Here is an 11358-nt window from a genome sequence, read left to right on the forward strand (position 1 = left end):
CTCTTCTGTTTCTTCTCAGCCCCAGCCTGACACACAGCCCAGCAGGGCTGCAGGAGAAAGAGAGGGCCTCTTTCTAACCGCCTCGCATTTAACCACGCCAATAAATGCCCTGCCCATCTTTCTCTCTCCGCCCCGGCTTGAACTCCCTCACAGCAAAGCAGTGGCTTGCATCAAATCAATTTGCTAAACAGTGGTCTGGTAACAGACCAGTGCAATCAGCAAAACTCGCTGATATTTATAATTTAGGGCTGGCGCGTTTCCCCCATCAGATGTAATTGTGAAAACCTTTAAGTGTGCACATAGATATGTGAAACCTTTAATAATGGGGCTCGCCTTGCGTTTCTTTAATTAGTTTTAATAGGCTAAAACAGACGGTAATGTCTCTCACAGAGGCCTGTATTCAGCAGAAGGCTGTTGCGCTATGTGAGATAACGGTGTAGCCGTTGCACAGCTGAATTATATAAACACATTTGTTTTATGTTGCAACACTGTCTGCTGTCTGCAAACCCACAATAAAGCAGCGCGCAAGTCATTACAGGCGCTGCTCTACCTGCGAGGCTTAACAAAGCTCTCCTTTTACGCTTTTATCTCGCTATCTGAGCTTTCCGTGAGACTGTACATTGGTGAAATGTTTGACAATGTTTTGTCAAACCGGACGAGCGCTTTGAGCGTGACAGGCTAGCGAAAGTAGAAAGCGGTAGCACGGGGCGAGCGGCGGGCGTACCTGGCTCTTTGAGGCGGCGACCTTGGCGAACATGGCCTGGGACACTTTGGCCCTCTTCATCTCCTGCTGGATCTCGTCAGTAGATGGAGGAGTTGATGTTTAACACGCAGTTCTCAGATTTCCGCTCCACTCGAGGTCAGGGGTTGGGCTTCACCTGAGCAGAAAGAAGAAGAAAAAGTTAAGCAGATAGACGACTTTACATTTTTATTCATTTTTAATGCACCTGTCAAACAAGATGGTAATAAATTAATTGATTAATCAATATTTGTATTCATTTATGAATGAATAAAAGAAAACGAACACTTTTTTGGCAAGTACTGAAAGTGAAAGACTTTTTTTAGTCACAAAAGATTTCCTTTTAAATAAACGCTTCAGTGATTCATCGTAAGAATCCCCTAAATGTGTTTACTGCAGTTCCCATAAAACATTGATTCAACATTGATAAGAAATAATAAAAATGTTGCTTGAGTTGCAAATTTATGAAGGACCACTGAAGGCTGGAGTGATGAAACTTTGCCTTAGAAATAAATTTAACCTGACAATATATTACAATCTAAAATAATTTTTCGTATTTATTTTTATCCAAAAATTTGAGCTTTAGTGAGCAGAACAGACTTATTTCAAAAAATAAAAAATAAATAAAAATTATATATATATATATATATATATGAAAGAATAAAACAACAAGATCTTTATGAATAATATAAAAATAGAAATAATTTCTGTTACTTATTTGCATTTATTATTATTATTTTATATTATATTAGGTTTATAAAATCAAGGACAAAACCATGCATCACTTTTTGCATAAACAATGTACCATATGTGCACTCACAGGAGAGATGCCCACTGGAATTCTGGGATTCCAGTCTTCTGGTCTCACATTGTTACACTCCTCTCTTCTGGGCTGTGAACACACACACACACACACAACAAATATGTAAACAACTGGTTAAAATAACACTTAATCAAATCTGATCAGAATACTCTAGTAACACATGACCAGATTTCGATCACAGCAGCACTGATTTCTACGACTTGCTTTAATTTTATTATTATTATTTTTTTGACATGAAGGGGCTGCCACCACAGAACCGTTGAAGAGGCTGTCGGCGGCACCCACAGCAGTCATTTACACGTGAAGCATCGGTGTCTGGGCTGAGTTATTTTGTGACCATATCTAATTATAAAGGGATGAACGTGCGCAAACTTGCACAAGCCGTCTGACGATCCATTAACGTATGTGGGAAACATACCTTCACATCTGTTTTTATGGGCGTCATAAAAGCCTTGCAGCGCTGCAAGACGTGCCACCCTGCTGATTTACAGCAGAAAATCCTGCGAACATCTCACTCATATCTGTCACCATCAAGCTGCCACGCGTCCGAAGACTTCCCACTACTTGGGTCAGCTTTATCGAACGTGTGTTTATGCAAAAAAAAAAAAAGCCAATGACAGACAAAACGTTATCTTCATTGATCTATCTGTCCTTATGGCGGGTTCGACCAAAGACAACAAAGTTCGTCTAAACACACATACGAACGCATCAAGTTCGAATAATGTTTATAATGGTTTATTGTCCCAATGAGGCTAGAGTTAGGATGCTGCCCGTGCAGCAAGGAAGCACACTACGTATTGGAACGCGGCCATTATGTGTGTCAAGCAGTGCATCGATATGCCCTTTGATTCAAAAATTTCACCAATTTATACAAATATCATCAGATAATGGAGACTTTTGCAGAGCTCTGTACGAGACTGACGAATTAGGCGCAGTTGCTGAATAATCAGGTTACAGAACCATCTGATAATGGGATCTGAACAGAACAGGAAAGCAGCATCTGGTTTGCACACACACACACACACACACACACACACACACGAGGACATGACGCACGCGCAAGACACACAAATGCGTGCACACTTGAGTGAACACTGATGACATTTCGGTCTTTACACATTCTGTGTGTGTGAGGGAGTTTTTCTCCTGTATAAAAGAGCCTCCTCAGTCCATCACACACAGGAAGGCTTTGTGTCCGATCCACTAAGACACACTCAACTGCGTTTGAAGGAGGCTCTGCATACCTTTCCGGCCCTGCTTGAAGAGTTCGGAGTGAAAGAAACGCTCTCTGAGATCTTTCCTACGCTAAACGTTTCCTCCAAATACAGGTGCATTGATGTACCGGCACTTTTTGCATCGGTAATCGCTAATAACTATAGAGGACTTTCATGGTAACATTTAATATTTAAATATAAAAGCACCTGATAAATGCATAACGTCTACAATGCATAAATGTAGTATTTCAAGATGCTAACGCTGCTATTAATAACAAACTATTCGCAGGACAAATCAAACTTGTATTACAAGTTTTCTGAAATGTAACATTTAAATATGCAAAAGAGCCATTATACAATTAAATATGCATTAATTTGCATGAGCTTACAGAACGGGAGATCTGAATGCTAGGTTTGTTGCAAAATTGTTTTAATTTGTTGACATTAAAGGTGACGTTAGAGTTAAAAATGAGCATGAGAGGCATTTTGGATATTTCATTTTATCACTTTTTTTACGCGCATACATTTTATGCCTGGAAACATAATTAAGCATAAATTGTAGGTGCCACTGAAGTGGAGATTTCTATCTTATTTTGAGAAAACAGCCTTTAAAGACATGCGTGATGTATAATTTACACCGCAAATAGATTGAAATATAATGAATAAACATTTAAAATGTATATTTTGGACGCTTTCTTTTCAAGCTAGGCCATAATGTTACCCGAGCAAAATCGACTAGCGCCTGAAAACGGAAAAATGCAATGGTTTTGCCTGGAGCGTCTTGCATTGGAAAATGCACTGTTTACCTTCGTATCAATGCATCTGTACCCGACTGCACTTCATTCATGATTTCTAGTTCTAGTTGTGGGGTTGTAATGGTGTTCTTGGCGTGTGAGCTCCTGACCAACACATTACTATGATACACCGTCATTTAAAGCCAAAGTGCACCATTACCGGCAAACATAATGGCCTTTACCAAACAGGTTTTCCCCAGTCTTTCATTGTTAGTGCAATCGTAAACTCTTTTCTTGTGAGAAAAGCTGCTGTAAGTAATTCTGATATTAATTATCAGCGGTTGGAGGGGGTCCTCAGGAATTTACGCATTAAAATCCAGCGCGTGAAAAGCAAATGACGGTGACTGATGAAAAACATACCTTAGTTAATCACTCATTTAGTTAGTGAGAGAGAGCATGCTAAATATTTGTGCTGAAACCGAGTCTGAGTGTTCAATTCCACCTACATTTACATAAGTGAGAATACAGACTCTATTTAAATTCAACATGACCCCATTTACTTTGTTAATGCATGTTTGTGGTCTTACTGTGAATGAATTATCAGTGCACGTATTTTTTTTTTTTGCCATTTTTGCATTGCCTCCCAGTAAAAATAAACATTCTTAAATCAACACATTTTATCATCAAAACTGTATAAAAATATAAACAAGCCAGAAATAACAGAGCACTTATTTAGGTATGTCAGTTTGATGCATAAGGCTATAAAAAATAAATTAAGGAAAATCAGCTTAATTCAAGATAGATTACATATCTGTCTTTGATTAAATGTAAAATAAGTTAAATGTATCCAAATAAATGCATTTTGTTTTAAGTATGATTTTTACATTTATATATTGTATATTTTACATTTTCAAAATTTAAAGGAGACTTTTTTTGTGTGTGTGTGTCTGACACTTATTTATTAAACATAAAATAAGAACCTATTTAAATCTGCTAAAAAAAAGTTTTTCGAGTTTTTATAATATATAACTATATATAAGAGATAACTTATTTAACATTTAAATCATAAACATTCAAACAGAGTAAGAAAAATGTATCTAACTCGAGATGAATGTTTTTTTTTATATATAATATAATTTTTATATAATTTGTATAAAATTATAAATAAACTAGAGAGCCTATTTAAGTCCAATCGAGTAAGAAATAGCTCTATATATTCTCTCTGTCTTTCACAAGTAACATTTACCCCAAATAAAGTGATCTCATTTTAAGGATGCATAGATATTTAACTAGAAAACCCCCAAAACAAAGCAGTTTTTTTCTATGACCCTGCAGCATGCATCTTACATGTAAGTGGATCTTTAGTGATTGTGAGTGTGTTACCTGTACTGGCCGTGTGGGAGGGGTGCTGATGAGCGCGCTGGGCCCATAGCGGAGGCCGCGGTCAAACTGCGCTCCCTCTCGTCCTGGTAGATGCGATCGCGCTCCCTTCCCGGTAACTGCAGGAAGTTCTGCATCGCCGCAGGTTGACCAGGAGCGACTGAGACGCCGCCTTGGGGTCTTCCTCTTTCTAAGAATCTCAGACAGAAGGCCCTGGGAGAGACACGGAAAATACGTGCATCGTCCTCTTAGCACAGAGCAACCGTGCAATTGAAACACATTCTCTCCACTCCATCAGTGACAAAGCAATCGGCCCGTTGATAAGCTCCGCCCACCCGAACGTCCCATAGGAATGAACTGGACGTTTTATAACATGCTCATGCTGTGCTAGTAATGTCATTACAAAGCCTTTCTTCACGAACAAGTCGTGACGTAATTTCAATGCACCTACACAGACCGTAAACAACAAACACATTCACTTATGTTTTAATACTATTTTTTTAATACTTCCTCATTTTTAATAAAGAAATGCATACTTATTTTCAAAGGAACAAAGCAGAAAATTCAGCTTTGCATCACAGGAATGAATTATACTCTAAAATATATTCAAATAGAAAACACTTATTTTAAACTGTAATATTATTTTTTTTAAAAAGTGCATTTTTAAATCAAATGAAGTGTTTTATAATCACCTCTTACACATTACCGGACCAAATTTACGATCGGTAGTTTACATAAGAAAGGAGAAAAAGCAGGCTGAAAATCTGGTAGATGGCAACAGTTCAGTTCCTAAGCTAGGATTAGTCAGTTACACTTCAAATACTTTCAGATGCCATCAAGGTTGATAATAAAGTCTAAAAATGGGCCACCAAAGCCACAAACTTTTTGCCACGGCATGCCGTCACAAGCAGCCATCGCTCACGTGTGGGGAAGAATGCACAATAAATATTTAAGAGCTCTGTGGAAACAAAAAAAAATAATAAAAAATGCATGTTGCGCATTCTTCCCAGCGCAACTAAAAGCCAATTTGTGCAAACACGCCTGACGTGACGCGGCCCCCGATTCCTATAGATTCCTATCGCTTTAACGCAACATCAAAGTCGCTTCCTGCCAAACGGGGGTTTTATGCAGAACGTCGCGAGACATTATCTTCCCGCTGTCTCCAGCAACAGTCGCTCATGCGTGCTGCGGTGACGGTCCGCGGCCGAGCCAGCCCCAACCCCCCGCCGCTGGCACGCGGCCAGGTACGTCTCTCTTTGTCTCACCTGATGATGGCAGACAGTTGTCAAGGCGGGTCTGTGCTAATAACAACTAGAGAAAAATCCCCACAATGCTGAGTTTGTCTGACAACTTTCCCAGTATCTGCTCGGCTGTTTGGGTGCTTTCGTGTATTGATACGGAGGCAGGGTATTGTTTTAATATGAAGTAATATTTTTCTTCACAATACGGTGCAGATATTATCTCTGCCTTTTTTCCCCACCAGTGTCATTTTAATATCACTGATAAACTATTAGAATTATGTAAAAAAAAAAAAAAAAATATATATATATATATATATATATATATATATATATATATATATATATATATATATATATATATATATATATATATATATATATAATTATATTGATATAATATAATTTATATAATATATATATATATATAATATATTTATATATATTTATATAATATATTTATATAATTATAATATAATTTATATAATTATAATATAATATAATATTATAATATAAAATTATAATATGTAAAAAAAAAAATTTGTATTTTGTTTTAGTTTAAATTTTTTCACATTTTTGTAATTTTGTGTTTTTTTTTTTGTTTTTTTGTTTATTAAAAAGCCTGCACAGCATATAGGTTTTAGTGTTTTGGTTTATCCTTAATTATTTTAGTATTTTAACTTAAATGAACTGAGAAAAGAAATGCTGCCTTGGTAACTAGCTGAAAAAAACCCAAACAATAACTATTTTTATGTTTTGGTTTTAGGTAACAATAATAACAGCTAGTTAGCACTATAATGTTTTAAAGGGATATGTACACACTTGATTTTTGACAAATATCCAAACTGAGTTATACTTGTAGTTTTGTAGTTAATAAGATTTTCTTTCTTTTGTTCAAATACATTTTTTATTAATTTTATGCAAATAAACTCAGCTTTGAACTTTTCTTCGTGAAATGCTAAAAGCTCAAATCTTAAAATGTATTTACACAACACGATTTTTATTGCATTTTGCTCAAATAAATGCAGCCTAAATAAGTACTACAGAAAAAATCTGAGCCTAATTGGGTAAAAAAATTATCAAATAAAATAAATAAAAATAAACAAGCTTCAATAACATTAATCTATCATGACAGATTATTCCTGATGATTTCCGCTTGTAGTTTTTGACTCGTATGTTGCTCGGGTAATAATCTGTGGTCATTCTGCCTAGTAATTTCATATAAATAATTGATATTGAATTCTCAAATAGTAAGTAATAAAATGCTCATAATAGCTTATTTATAATTATAAATAATTATTAGAATTTTGCAATTTGAAGTATCACTCGTGCACAAAAACATAGGGCAACCTGTAAAAAATGACTTTTTGGTTGGAAAATGTAATAATTTGTATGAGCAATAATAACAGTGATGTCTGCCTTGGCTCACACCGCTAATAAGTGTCCTGTCCCAGCTCAGCGCTGACAACAGACGAAAAAAACAGGGTGAAAGCCACCCAAAGACGTGAGTCAGTGATCGGTTCCTCCTGCCAGGAAGTTTCTGATTCAAGGATGAGATGCAGTGTCTGTGATAAAAGTGCTCTTTGTCCTGACATTTACTGGACGATTGGGTGCCCTGTGCTGATCCCAAAATAAAAGCAGATAAAGCATCTAACTGCGAGCGTTGCGTTGTCACTGTATCAGAAAGGCATGGCTGATTTTTTAATGATGTACAGAGCGTAGTGTGCAAGCATCACACCAACATGTCACAGCTGATGTATGGGGCTGGGGCGGAGCTGGGATATGATTCAGCATTTATAATAGTCAACAAAATAATTTGACAGACATCTACCAAAAACAACGTTCTTAAGGGCTCTGCTCCAAAACCTGGCGAGCTACCTTACTGGACACCACCTACATAGACGGCTGACAGCATGCAAACTGATATAAGACACGGATCTGGAGCACTCTACGTACATGCTTGCGCTGCATGAATAAAAGCTTTACATCTGTAAGTTTAAAAATTAAAAATAAACACTTTAAGTGTAAATAACAGCATTGTTGTATTGTAAAAATATTAATTTCATTATAATTATTTCCGTTGAATACTTTTTAATGTTAAAAATAAATAAAATAATTTAAATTGTGTTTTTATTAAATAAATTACAGTTAAAAAAATATATTTTTTATTGTAAGAAATAGTAGGAATATGGCCTATCATAATTTAAGTGTGCAGACTGTTTTTTTTCTTATATTTAGTATACGGTTACTGAAAGACACTTGATTTGGTTTATAATAATGGTTGATTTTCACTCAAAAATCATCAAAATCAAAAAATATTTTTGTAAGAATCTGGTAAAAATCTAGAAATGATTCTGGTGAAAATTCCTCTATTTTTACCATATCCCAAAACTTACATTACAGAAAAATTAATGATTGCGATCGTTTTTTCTAATTTTAGACTAGAGCGGTCTGTGTGTTAATCCTTAAATCACATTTTTTTATGCCAAAAATCTGTAGGATATTAAGTGAGATCGTGTTCCATGAAAATAGTTAGTAAATTTCCTACTGCAAATATGTCAAAACGTAATTTTTAATTAGTAATATGCCTTGCTAAGAACTCAATTTACTCAATATTTAGATTTTTTTGCACCAGATTTTCAAACAGTTTTATCTCGGCCAAATATCACCCAAGCTTATTTACTCAGGTTTCAGACGATGCATAAACCTCAATTTCAAAAACTGACCCAAATGACTGGCTTTGTGGGCCAGGGACACATTTTACGATCGAAAAGCATGTACCTGCGTCCTGTTGAAGGCCACACGAGCGAACACAGCCTGCGAGATTCCAGCCCTCTTGAGCTCGTCCCGGACCCACTGGTAGATCTCCGATGAGACCTCGGCGTTGGTGGACACCTGTGTGTCCAGCGGTTTGTTGAGCGCGCGGTTGACGGGCGGGTGGTTGAGGTACTGCTGGCTCAGGGACTGCTGGGCCAGGAGACGGTTGGACGCGTACTGCTGGTTGAGGATCTGAGCCATGACGATCTGCTGATTCACCAGCTGAGGGCTGATGGGGTGGACACCAGGCCGGGTGCAGACCGGGCAGCTGGGCACGGCCGGGGCCTGACTGCTGTGGGACAGGGGCACCGGGACGGGACTGCTCGGCCGTGCTGCCCGGGATGGGCTGCTGACTGAAGCTGAGGTGGTTGGTTCCGGGTGGAGAAAGATCAGACAGACTGTCCATCTCAGCTGCAGGTGGACACAAAGAAGAGGTTAGTCTAAATAAGAGCTTGGTAAAAAAAAAAATAATAATAATAATAATAATCATCATAAATTAAAAAAATCTATTATATATATATATATATATATATATATATATATATATATATATATATATATATATATATATATATATATATATATATATATATATTTTTTTAATGTAATTTTTTTATATAATTAAATTAAATTATATATATATATATATATATATATATATATATATATATATATATATATATATATATATATATATCTTTATTTAAAAAAAGTAACTGACCATAAAATTTAAGAGACTAATTTTAAAAGCACAGCGTCTAATATGCTACTGAATCTACTCCTTCATTAAAAATAGTGAAATATTAATATAAATATGAACAAATTAAATTAGCGGCATGTAGAGCAAGCATTTCTCAATTAAGTAAATATTGTCTCAAGTAATTATTCATGTAAACAGTCATTAATAGAGAACTCTGTGAGTGCTTTTATCTTTTTCTTGTCAATATTTTGCTGCTGGATTCATATAACAACAAAACAGACAGAGGTAGGTCTATTAGGTCTAATGCAGTGAGATTATATTTATGGAAAAATCGGATTTATCTTGCCCGTTTGCACTGCCCTTAAATTATATTGCACTTTAAAAAATAAAATAATTCTGCAAGTATAAGCTGGGTAGAAAATTTTACTTTTTGTCGTTACTACGACATAAGAAAAGTTAGTGAAGAATAAATCAAATATTTTACATAAAGTGATACAACAAATATGACTTAACTGGACAAATAGGTGTGTCGATATTTTCTAAATGACTGATTAATCGCCTTATCGCTACTCTGTGATGAACAGAAGTCAACCCAAAACACATCAATGTCAAACACTTTCAAAAGCTGGACACGACCTGAAGTCCAAAAGCAAAGCTTTAAGCTAAAAAAACAGTAATCAAGCCCATTCCGCCCACCATTACTACAGTAACCCAGTACAACCTCTCTAATATAATGGGGCACCGTGTGTGACCTGTATCTGCATAAATTGGCAGCACCAGAAATTAGTTTATAATGTCCATGGCCAAATCATGTGAGCAATAACAACAAGCCAGTGTGGGCGCTCTGCTAAAGCAGCGGCGGGGCGTCTTCACATGGGCTGAGCCAAAGAGCCATACACTTGAATCGTCCTTTATGCTCTTAATTCTAAAACAAGGTACACAAGCTGGCTAATATGAAATTTTAGGAAAGTCTAAATATAAACAGTGTTGCGCTGAAAGCCCAGAGCACGGCCTTTAAAATGGGCCAGATCGAGCGGATTGAAAATATGGCAACGATTCGACGCCATTAGAGGCCAGAAATGACTCGGATTCTTTCAAATCGATCATTTCAGTGGCCAACCTGCCTGAAAATCAGAAAATTAAAAAGTGATTATGGACGAACGAATTCAAAACGATAATTCTAAATCCATAATCTGTCGCTATTTTAAAAGGACTACTTTCAGCGTGCTTTTTTTGTCCATTTCAAAGCTTCTTGACAGATCGCTTTGAATAATCAGCCGGATGAAGATTTATTAAAACGCGTCTTTGTGTTGCAAGGAACCGATAACGGCGCGCGAATTTGGAACAACGTAAAGGTGAGTAAATATAGCAAACCGATCCCTTAAAAGCATTCTCGAAACACAGGTATTCAGTCGAAAGATATTACTTTTAAAAGAAAAAAAAAGAGAAGAGAGAAATGCAATGCCCATCACCTACTAGCACACCCGCCGCACAACTCCATCACAATCTTACGGATTTTATGGAGCGCAAAAAAAGCATTATGGCAAATCATCAAAATATAAATATTTCAACAAGAAGATAAAAACCAGATTAAGCGCATGGAAACTCTCCAGAGATACGCACAATAAGCACAAGGACGCAAACATGTGTCTTAACTGACAGCGAGCACAAAGCCGCGGCTGTTCTTTTCAATATCAGCAGAAAGTGAGCGGG

The 11358-nt window shown here is 36.5% G+C and overlaps 1 pseudogene; it reads right to left on the reverse strand.

The window, feature by feature from the left end:
- Nucleotides 1-11358, reverse strand: part of LOC122360871 — a 45577-nt pseudogene that overhangs the window by 16723 nt on the left and 17496 nt on the right.

The sequence above is a fragment of the Puntigrus tetrazona genome, chromosome 16 (assembly GCF_018831695.1).
Source record: "Puntigrus tetrazona isolate hp1 chromosome 16, ASM1883169v1, whole genome shotgun sequence".
Taxonomy (NCBI): Eukaryota; Metazoa; Chordata; class Actinopteri; order Cypriniformes; family Cyprinidae; genus Puntigrus; species Puntigrus tetrazona.